The following is a 9211-nucleotide window of genomic DNA, read 5'->3' on the forward strand; positions in this document are numbered from 1 at the left end:
CACTGGGTAGAGCCACCAATTAGTCACTGCTGGCTGCTCGCTAATTACTGTGACTCGCTGCACCCGCCACACACACACACACACACACACACACACACACACACACACACACACACACACACACACACACACACACACACACACACACACACACACACACACACACACACACACACACACACACACACACACACACACACACACACATACACATACTAATGACCATGCTACTGCAGGTGAAAAATGACAGTGCAGATATGGAACGGGAGAATCCTGCCTGCTGCTCTATCAGTTCTGGGTCTGGGTCTTGGTCTAGGTCTGGGTCTGGGTCTGTGTCTGGGTCTGGGTCTAGGTCTGGGTCTATGTCTGGGTCTATGTCTGGGTCGGTGTCTGGGTCTGGGTCTGTGTCTGGGTCTGTGTCTGGGTCTGGGTCTGTTTCTGGGTCTGGGTCTATGTCTGGGTCTGGGTCTAGGTCTGGGTCTAAGTCTGGGTCTGGGTCTATGTCTGGGTCTGGGTCTAGGTCTGGGTCTATGTCTGGGTCTGGGTCTATGTCTGGGGCTGGGTCTATGTCTGGGTCTGGGTCTAGGTCTAGGTCTGGGTCTATGTCTGGGTCTGGGTCTGGGTCTGGGTCTGGGTCTGGGTCTAGGTCTGGGTCTATGTCTGGGTCTGGGTCTAGTTCTGGGTCTATGTCTGGGTCTGGGTCTGAGTCTATGTCTGGGTCTGGGTCTGGGTCTATGTCTGGGTCTGGGTCTGGGTCTAGGTCTGGGTCTATGTCTGGGTCTGGGTCTGGGTCTTGGTCTTGGTCTAGGTCTGGGTCTGGGTCTAGGTCTGGGTCTGGGTCTATGTCTGGGTCTGGGTCTAGGTCTGGGTCTATGTCTGGGTCTGGGTCTGAGTCTATGTCTGGGTCTGGGTCTAGGTCTGGGTCTATGTCTGGGTCTGAGTCTATGTCTGGGTCTGGGTCTGGGTGCTGTAAGGTGTTCTGTTTTTTATGGGAGTGAGTTCCCATTGGGGAGAGCTAGAGGAAGTGTTCCTGTCAGCAAGTCCTCACAGGGAGAGGGAGCGGGTGAGGAGGAGAGGTGGGAAGGAGGAGGGAGAAGGGGAGAGGAGACAGGGAGAGTGAGAGGAAAACATAAAAGTATGATAACTGGGTCGTTCCATGAAAAGAGTGCCTTTTGCGCCCCTTTGAGATATTGTTAAACACTATTGCATTTCAAAAGCCTGTTGTACTGTATTAAATGAAGTACACTTAAGCAATAAGGCCCGAGGGTGTGTGGTATATGGCCGATATACCAGTGCTAAGGGCTGTTCTCATGCACCGCACAACGTGGAGTGCTAGGACACAGCCCTTAGCCGTGGTATATTGGTCACATACCACAAACCCCCGAGGCGCCTTATTGCTTTTATAAACTGGTTACCAACTTAATTAGAGCAGTAAAATCAAATGTTTTGTTAAAACCATGGTACACGGTCTGATATACCATGGCTTTCAGCCAACCAGCATTCAGGGCTCGAACCACCCAGTTTGTAATTTAATGTAGACCCTATGGAGAATTCAATAGATCCAATTTTTTAGATGAAATAAGGCTTGCTAAAGTGCCAAAATTCAGCATTTTATTTTTCTTTGTCAACCCTGTGTCACTTCTAGGAAGATTATAACCCACTAAATCTCAACCATCATTGTAAAACTCTCGTTATTTTGTTGCTTTGACAAAGTCATTTCTGAAGATGATTATTTATTTCATGTGATTAGTGAATCTTTTACATCTGTCCCTCATTTGAAGGTCAACCCTGTTACGTGAACTGAACTCTTGTTTAAATTTGGTGAAACTATTCCTTTTAAAATATTTTCTAAAGAAACGTTGAACAAAATTGAGCTGGTCGAGCATAACATGTCAACCATGTTACCCATAGATAGACAGGCAATTTCATTCAATTGCCACTCCCTTTTGTACACAACAATCTTCCATTCCCCCTGTCACAAGGGGATTATCTAGTTAGCGGTGGTGCGCGCTAATAGCCTTTCAATCGGTGACGTCACTTGCTCTGAGACCTTGAAGTAGTGGTTCCCCTTGCTCTGCAAGGGCCGCGGCTTTTGTGGAGTGATGGGTAACGATGCTTCGTGGGTGACTGTTGTTGATGTGTGCAGAGGGTCCCTGGTTCGCGCCCGGATCGGGGCGAGGGGACGGACTAAAGTTAAACTGTTACACCAACAAAAGAAGCTCGTCAAAGGTAAGGCATGAATTATATTTTTATTTCTGCGTTTTGTGTTGCGCCTGCAGGGTTGAAATATGCTTTTCTCTCTTTGTTTACTGGGCTGCTAAAAGGCCGAAAAGCCTTTTTGAAATCTGAAATGTTGGCTGGATTCACAACAAGTGTAGCTTTAATTTGGTATCTTGCTTGTGTGATTTCATGGGTTTGATTTTTATAGTATTTTATTTGAATTTGGTCCGTCCCACCTATCCCAGAGAGGTTAAAAGGCAGGGAAGAAGGTCAAGGTAACCAGATAGAGCTGCACTGGAATGACAGCAATTCCTTGTGCATGTCCGAACTCTCACATAAGTCAGGTCTCAACTATCAGCACTCAAGTGCTTCCTCCCAGTCTCAAAGCAACTCAAAGGTCACCTCCAGATGCTCAAGCGTGTCATCTGTCAAGAGACAAGAGGCTGTGGCAGAAGTTGCTGCTAACAAAGCAGCTTTAGAAGTAATGGTTAAGCAAGAACGTCAATTAGAAGAGCTTCAGAGGCTCGAAGATGAAGAATAAAAGAGGACAGCGGAGCAAGTTGAGGCTGTGAAACGCAGCTTAGAAGAAGGTAGGCTGCGAGTCAAGTTAAAGGTAGAAATTGCTGCCAGACGAAGGATGCTAGAAGACAAGCGTAGAGAGTTAGAGCGCCTAGAAGTGCTCAAGAAACTAAATGCTGCCAAGGCGCGGATGCAAGTGTATGAGCAAGATGAAAACTCAGAGGACGAGAAGAGAGAACTACTCTCTAACTGCAAATCTGTGAAAGAAGTCATGCACAGAAGTGGCTCATTTCACAGTCTCTCACCACAGCATGTTGTGACAAGCACACAACAAGAAGATGGCACCAAGACCGTGGTCAGGTTACTAGCAGAATCCATCAGTGTAAGCTGCCTCCCCATACCAGAACCAGTAACATTCAATGGAGAACCACTCTCGTTCACTGACTGGAAGGTCTCCTTTCAGACTCTGATAGACAGGAAGAACATACCAGCAACTGAGAAGATATACTACTTAAGAAAATATGTTAGTGGGCTTGCCAAGAAAGCCATCGAAGTTACTTTCTGTTAGGAACAGAGTCAGCCTACCATGCTGCGTGGACCATTCTTGAAGAAAGGTACGGAAACAAATTCTTCATTGCCAAGTCCTTCAGTGATAAGCATAATGCATGGCCTAAGATAGGATCCAAGGACAGTCTTGAACTTAGAGACCTTGTAGACTTTCTTCGCAGCTGTGAGGCTGCTATGTCTCAGAATAAGGGCCTGGAGGTGCTTAATGACTGTAATGAAAACCAAAAGATCCTCGCTAAACTTCCAGATTGGCTAACTTCAAGATGGAATAGAAAGGTCATAGACCTCGCTTGCAACCCTGTAACATCCCTTCATGCTTTGAAACCAAGTGAAGATGGAAAACCTAAGACGCCAAAGACTCAAAGCCCCGGAACAAGGGTGTTAGCAACTAACTCTGATGAGAAAGATACTGTTACTAGTTGTGTCTTCTGTGAGAAGTCAGGTCACAGTCTCCACAAATGTTGGAAGTTCTTGGATAAGCCCACCGCAGAGCGACAGAAGTTTGTTCAAGAGAATAAATTGTGCTTCAGCTGTTTCAGCGAAGTTTCGAGAGACGTCCTTGAATGACCATCTCCTTACCGGTCCAGAGTTGACAAACACATTGCTGGGTGTCTTTTGCCGTTTTCGTAAGGGTCCAGTCGCAATCATGTGTGACGTAGAGCGCATGTTCCACCAGTTTCATGTGAAAACAGAAGACCAAGATTAACTTCACTAGGGTATGTGGGACGGTAGCGTGAACTTCTTGTGAATCCAACCACGGTGTCAGATTTGAAAAATGCTTTACGGCGAAAGCATACCTTACCATTATTTGAGAACATAGCCCACCAGACAAATCATTACAAACAGTAACCAGCCAAGTAGAAGAGTTACACAAGTCAGAAATAGAGATAAAATGAATCCCTTACCTTTGATGATCTTCATATGGTTGCACTCAGCAGACATTCATTTACTCAATAAATGTTCCTTTTGTTCGATAAAGTCTCTTTATTTCCAAAAACCTCCGTTTTGTTCGCGTGTTTTCTTCAGTAATCCACAGGCTCAAACGCAGTCAAAACAGGCAGACAAAAAATACAAATTGTATCCGTAAAGTTCATAGAAACATGTCAAACGATGTTTAAATTCAATCCTCAGGTTGTTTTTAGCCTAAATAATCGATAATATTTCAACCGGACAATAATGTCGTCAATTTAAAAGGTTAACAAGAAAGGCACACTCTCGGTCGCTCGCATGAAAAAGCTCTGTGACACTTTAGGGTCCACTCATTCAGACTGCTCTTACTTCCTCATTTTTCAGAATACAAGCCTGAACCAATTTCTAAAGACTTTTGACATCTAGTGGAGAGCATAGGAAGTGCAATTTGAGTCCTAAGTCAATGGATACTGTAATGGCATTGAATAGAAAACTACAAAACCAACAAAAAAAACTACTTCCTGAATGGATTTTTCTCAGGTTTTGCCTGCCAAATCAGTTCTGTTATACTCACATACACTATTTTAACAGTTTTGGAAACTTTAGAGTGTTTTCTATCCAAATCTACCAGTTATATGCATATCATATCTTCTGGGCCCGAGTAGCAAGCAGTTTAATTTGGGCATGCTATTCATCCAAAATTCCGAATGCTGCCCCCTACCCTAGTGAAGTTAACTGCGGTTCCTTTGGTGGGAGAACAGAGATCTAGAGTCTCAACCCTCAGTGTATCGTATGAAGGTCCACTTGTTCGGCGCAGCTTCATCTCCTGGTTGCGCCAACTATAGTCTCAAACATCTTGCTGCCGAAGGACGAGGAAGCTTCAGCAAGAAGTCTATCCAGTTCATAGAAAGGAACTTTTATGTTGATGATGGGTTGACGAGCATATCGTCTGTAGCTGAAGCGACCCAGCTGGTGAAAGAAGCAAGGGCGCCTTGCAGCATCGGCAAACTTCGGTTGCACAAGTTTATCTCTAACAGCAGGGAAGTTATAGCCACAATTCCCAAGGAAGAACGTGCAGCGGGTGCCAAAGACCTGGATATGGCTCTGGGTGAATAACACATGGAGAGAGAACTTGGTGTACTGTGGTGTGTTGCATCAGACAAGTTCCAGTTTAGAGTAGTTGTCAAAGAGAGCCCACTCACAAGAAGAGGAGTGTTGTCTACAGTAGCCTCTGTATACGATACGCTCGGGTTTGTGGCACCCTTTGTCCTGGCAGGGAAGCAGATCTTGCAGCAGATGTGTTGTGACAAGATCGACTGGGATGACCCCCTTCCAGATGACCTACATTCCCAGTGGGAATTCTGTCTCCAAGGTCTACAGAACTTGTCTGAAGTAAGGATCCAACGAGGCTACTTGCCATCAAGTTTCAAGGAGGTGCAGAGTTATGAGCTCCATCACTTCTCTGACGCTAGTACCTCAGGTTATGGAGAGTGCTCATACCTCAGAACAATCAGCACAGCAGGAAAGGTTCATTGCTCCCTAGTTATGGGGAAGTCGAGAGTCGCCCCTTCCAAGGTTACGACCATACCACGACTGGAACTTTCAGCAGCGGTGGTAGCTGTTCGAACAAGTGACATGCTCAAAAGGGAGCTAGAGATACAAGGTCTACAGGAATACTTCTGGACAGACTCAACTGTAGTTCTTGGCTACATCAACAATGAAGCCAGAAGATTCCACATCTTTGTACCTAACTGCATTCAACGCATTAAGCAAAGCACAGATCCTGAACAAACCTCTGAAGAGAATCCTGCAGATCACGCTTCCAGAGGTCTCATCAGAACAGCTCATGGCTTCCAACTGGTTCACAGGTCCAGACTTTCTTTGGCAAGAAGAACTTCCCGAAGGACAAGTCAAGATGGGAGAGATCTCAGACATTGACCCGGAGCTGCAGAAATCCCTGGTCCATGATACCCAGGCAAAGGAAGAAAGATCATTACTAGATCACCTTCACAAGTTCTCTCACTGGGCAAGAGTGGTTAAAGCTATTGCCAGTCTCAAACGACGTGTCAAGGAAGCCATAGTCTTAAAACTGAGGTCCAGTGAAGCTACAAGCATAGAAGAAAGGAGAGAGGCAGCGCTCACCATTATAAAGATGGTTCAAGAAGCAGCCTTCTCCCATGAGATACACAACCTTAGGCACCAGAAAGACATCAAGACCAAAGATAAAGCAAGCAAGTTGCATAAATTGAGTCCATTTCTGGATGAGCAAGGTATCCTCAGGGTGGGAGGTCGCTTGGCTCATGCAACTCTTCATTCCCATGTGAAGCATCCTGCAATCCTGCCAAGAGATAGCCACTTGTCAGTGCTGCTCGTCAAGCACTATCATGAAAGAGTACGACACCAAGGATGTGGAATGACGATCAATGAGCTGCGATCCAACGGTATATGTATCCTAGGATGCAGCAATGCAGTTTCCTCTCACATCTACAATGTGTGAAATGCAGGAAATTCAGAAGATGTACAGAAGAGCAAAGGATGGCAGATCTTCCAAAGGAACGCATGGAGATGACGCCTCCCTTCACATACTGCGGGATGGACTGCTTTGGACCTTTCTATGCCAAGGACGGAAGAAGAGAGTTAAAGCGTTATGGGCTCCTACTCACTTACATGGGCTCTCGAGCAGTTCACATTGAAATGCTTGATGACTTAACCACCGATGCCTTTATCAATGCCCTGCGTTCATTCATTGCCATACGTGGTAATGTTCGTCAAATCAGATGTGATCAAGGCAGCAACTTCATTGGCGCAAAACACGAGTTTGTGGACGCCTTGAAAGAAATGGATCAAGAACGACTGAAGGGACTTGGATGCGAGTTTATCATGAACACCCCTTCTTCAAGTCACATGGGTGGTGTTTGGGAAAAGCAAATCTGCACTATACGAAGTGTCTTAACATCCGTTCTTGATCAGTCAGACGGAAGACTCAACAGCGCTTCTCTGCGTACTTTTCTCTATGAAGTCATGGCGATTTTAAATAGTAGGCCCTTAACTACTGAATATCTGAATGATCTATTAGGTCCAGAACCTCTCACACCAAATCACATCTTGACAATCAAATCAAATCAAATCAAATGTATTTATATAGCCCTTCTTACATCAGCTGATATCTCAAAGTGCTCTACAGAAACCCAGCCTAAAACCCCAAGCAGCAAGCAATGCAGGTCTAGGAAAAACTCCCTAGAAAGGCCAAAACCTAGGAAGAAACCTAGAGAGGAACCAGGCTATGAGGGGTGGTCAGTCTTCTTCTGGCTGTGCCGGGTGGAGATTATAGCAGGACATGGCCAAGATGTTCAAATGTTCATAAATGACCAGCATGGTCAAATAATAATAATCACAGTAGTTGTCGAGGGTGCAACAAGTCAGAACCTCAGGAGTAAATATCAGTTGGCTTTTCATAGCCGATCATTGAAAGTATCTCTACCGCTCCTGCTGTCTCTAGAGAGTTGAAAACAGCAGGTCTGGGACAGGCAGCACGTCCGGTGAACAGGTCAGGGTTCCATAGCCGCAGGCAGAACAGTTGAAACTAGAGCAACAGCACGGCCAGGTGGACAGGAGAAGTACTCCAGGTATAACAGACTGACCCTAGCCCCCCGACACATAAACTACTGCAGCATAAATACTGGAGGCTGAGACAGGAGGGGTCAGGAGACACTGTGGCCCCATCCGATGATACCCCCGGACAGGGCCAAACAGGCAGGATATAACCCCACGCACTTTGCCAAAGCACAGCCCCCACACCACTAGAGGGATATCTTCAACCACCAACTTACCATCCTGAGACAAGGCCGAGTATAGCCCACAAAGATCTCCGCCACGGCACAACCCAAGTGGGGGGGGGGGGGGGGGGACGCCAACCCAAACAGGAAGATCACGTCAGCGACTCAACCCACTCAAGTGACGCATCCCTCCTAGGGACGGCATGGAAGAGCACCAGTAAGCCAGTGACTCAGCCCCTGTAATAGGGTTAGAGGCAGAGACTCCCAGTGGAGAGAGGGGAACCGGCCAGGCAGAGACAGCAAGGGCGGTTCTTTGCTCCAGAGCCTTTCCGTTCACCTTCACACTCCTGGGCCAGACTACACTCAATCATATGACCTACTGAAGAGATGAGTCTTCAGTAAAGACTTAAAGGTTGAGACCGAGTCTGCGTCTCTCACATGGGTAGGCAGACCATTCCATAAAAATGGAGCTCTATAGGAGAAAGCCCTGCCTCCAGCTGTTTGCTTAGAAATTCTAGGGACAATTAGGAGGCCTGCGTCTTGTGACCATAGCGTACGTGTAGGTATGTACGGCAGAACCATATCGGAAAGATAGATAGGTAGCAGCAAGCCCATGTAATGCTTTGCAGGTTAGCAGTAAAACCTTGAAATCAGCCCTTGCCTTAACAAGAAGCCAGTGTAGGGAGGCTAGCACTGGAGTAATATGATCAAATTTTGGGGTTCTAGTCAGGATTCTAGCAGCCGTATTTAGCACTAACTGAAGTTTATTTAGTGCTTTATCCGGGTAGCCGGAAAGTAGAGCATTGCCGTAGTCTAACCTAGAAGTAACAAAAGCATGGATTAATTTTTCTGCATCATTTTTGGACAGAAAGTTTCTGATTTTTGCAATGTTACGTAGATGAAAAAAAGCTGTCCTTGAAACAGTCTTGATATGTTCGTCAAAAGAGAGATCAGGGTCCAGAGTAACGCAGAGGTCCTTCGAAGTTTTATTTGAGACGACTGTACAACCATCAAGATTAATTGTCAGATTCAACAGAAGATCTCTTTGTTTCTTGGGACCTAGAACAAGCATCTCTGTTTTGTCCGAGTTTAAAAGTAGAAAGTTTGCAGCCATCCACTTCCTTATGTCTGAAACACAGGCTTCTAGCAAGTATAAATTGGCAATGATGTCCACAATTATCTTACCACCACCTGGACAGTTCATCAAGGAAGATCTTTAT

At 45.9% G+C, this 9211-nt stretch overlaps 1 protein-coding gene across 4 annotated transcripts in view; it reads left to right on the forward strand.

Moving 5' to 3' along the window:
* The window catches only part of LOC139565752 (metabotropic glutamate receptor 8-like), a 386874-nt gene that overhangs the window by 79352 nt on the left and 298311 nt on the right, over positions 1 to 9211 (forward strand). The window lies entirely within an intron of this gene.

Source organism: Salvelinus alpinus, chromosome 37, assembly GCF_045679555.1.
Source record: "Salvelinus alpinus chromosome 37, SLU_Salpinus.1, whole genome shotgun sequence".
NCBI lineage: Eukaryota > Metazoa > Chordata > Actinopteri > Salmoniformes > Salmonidae > Salvelinus > Salvelinus alpinus.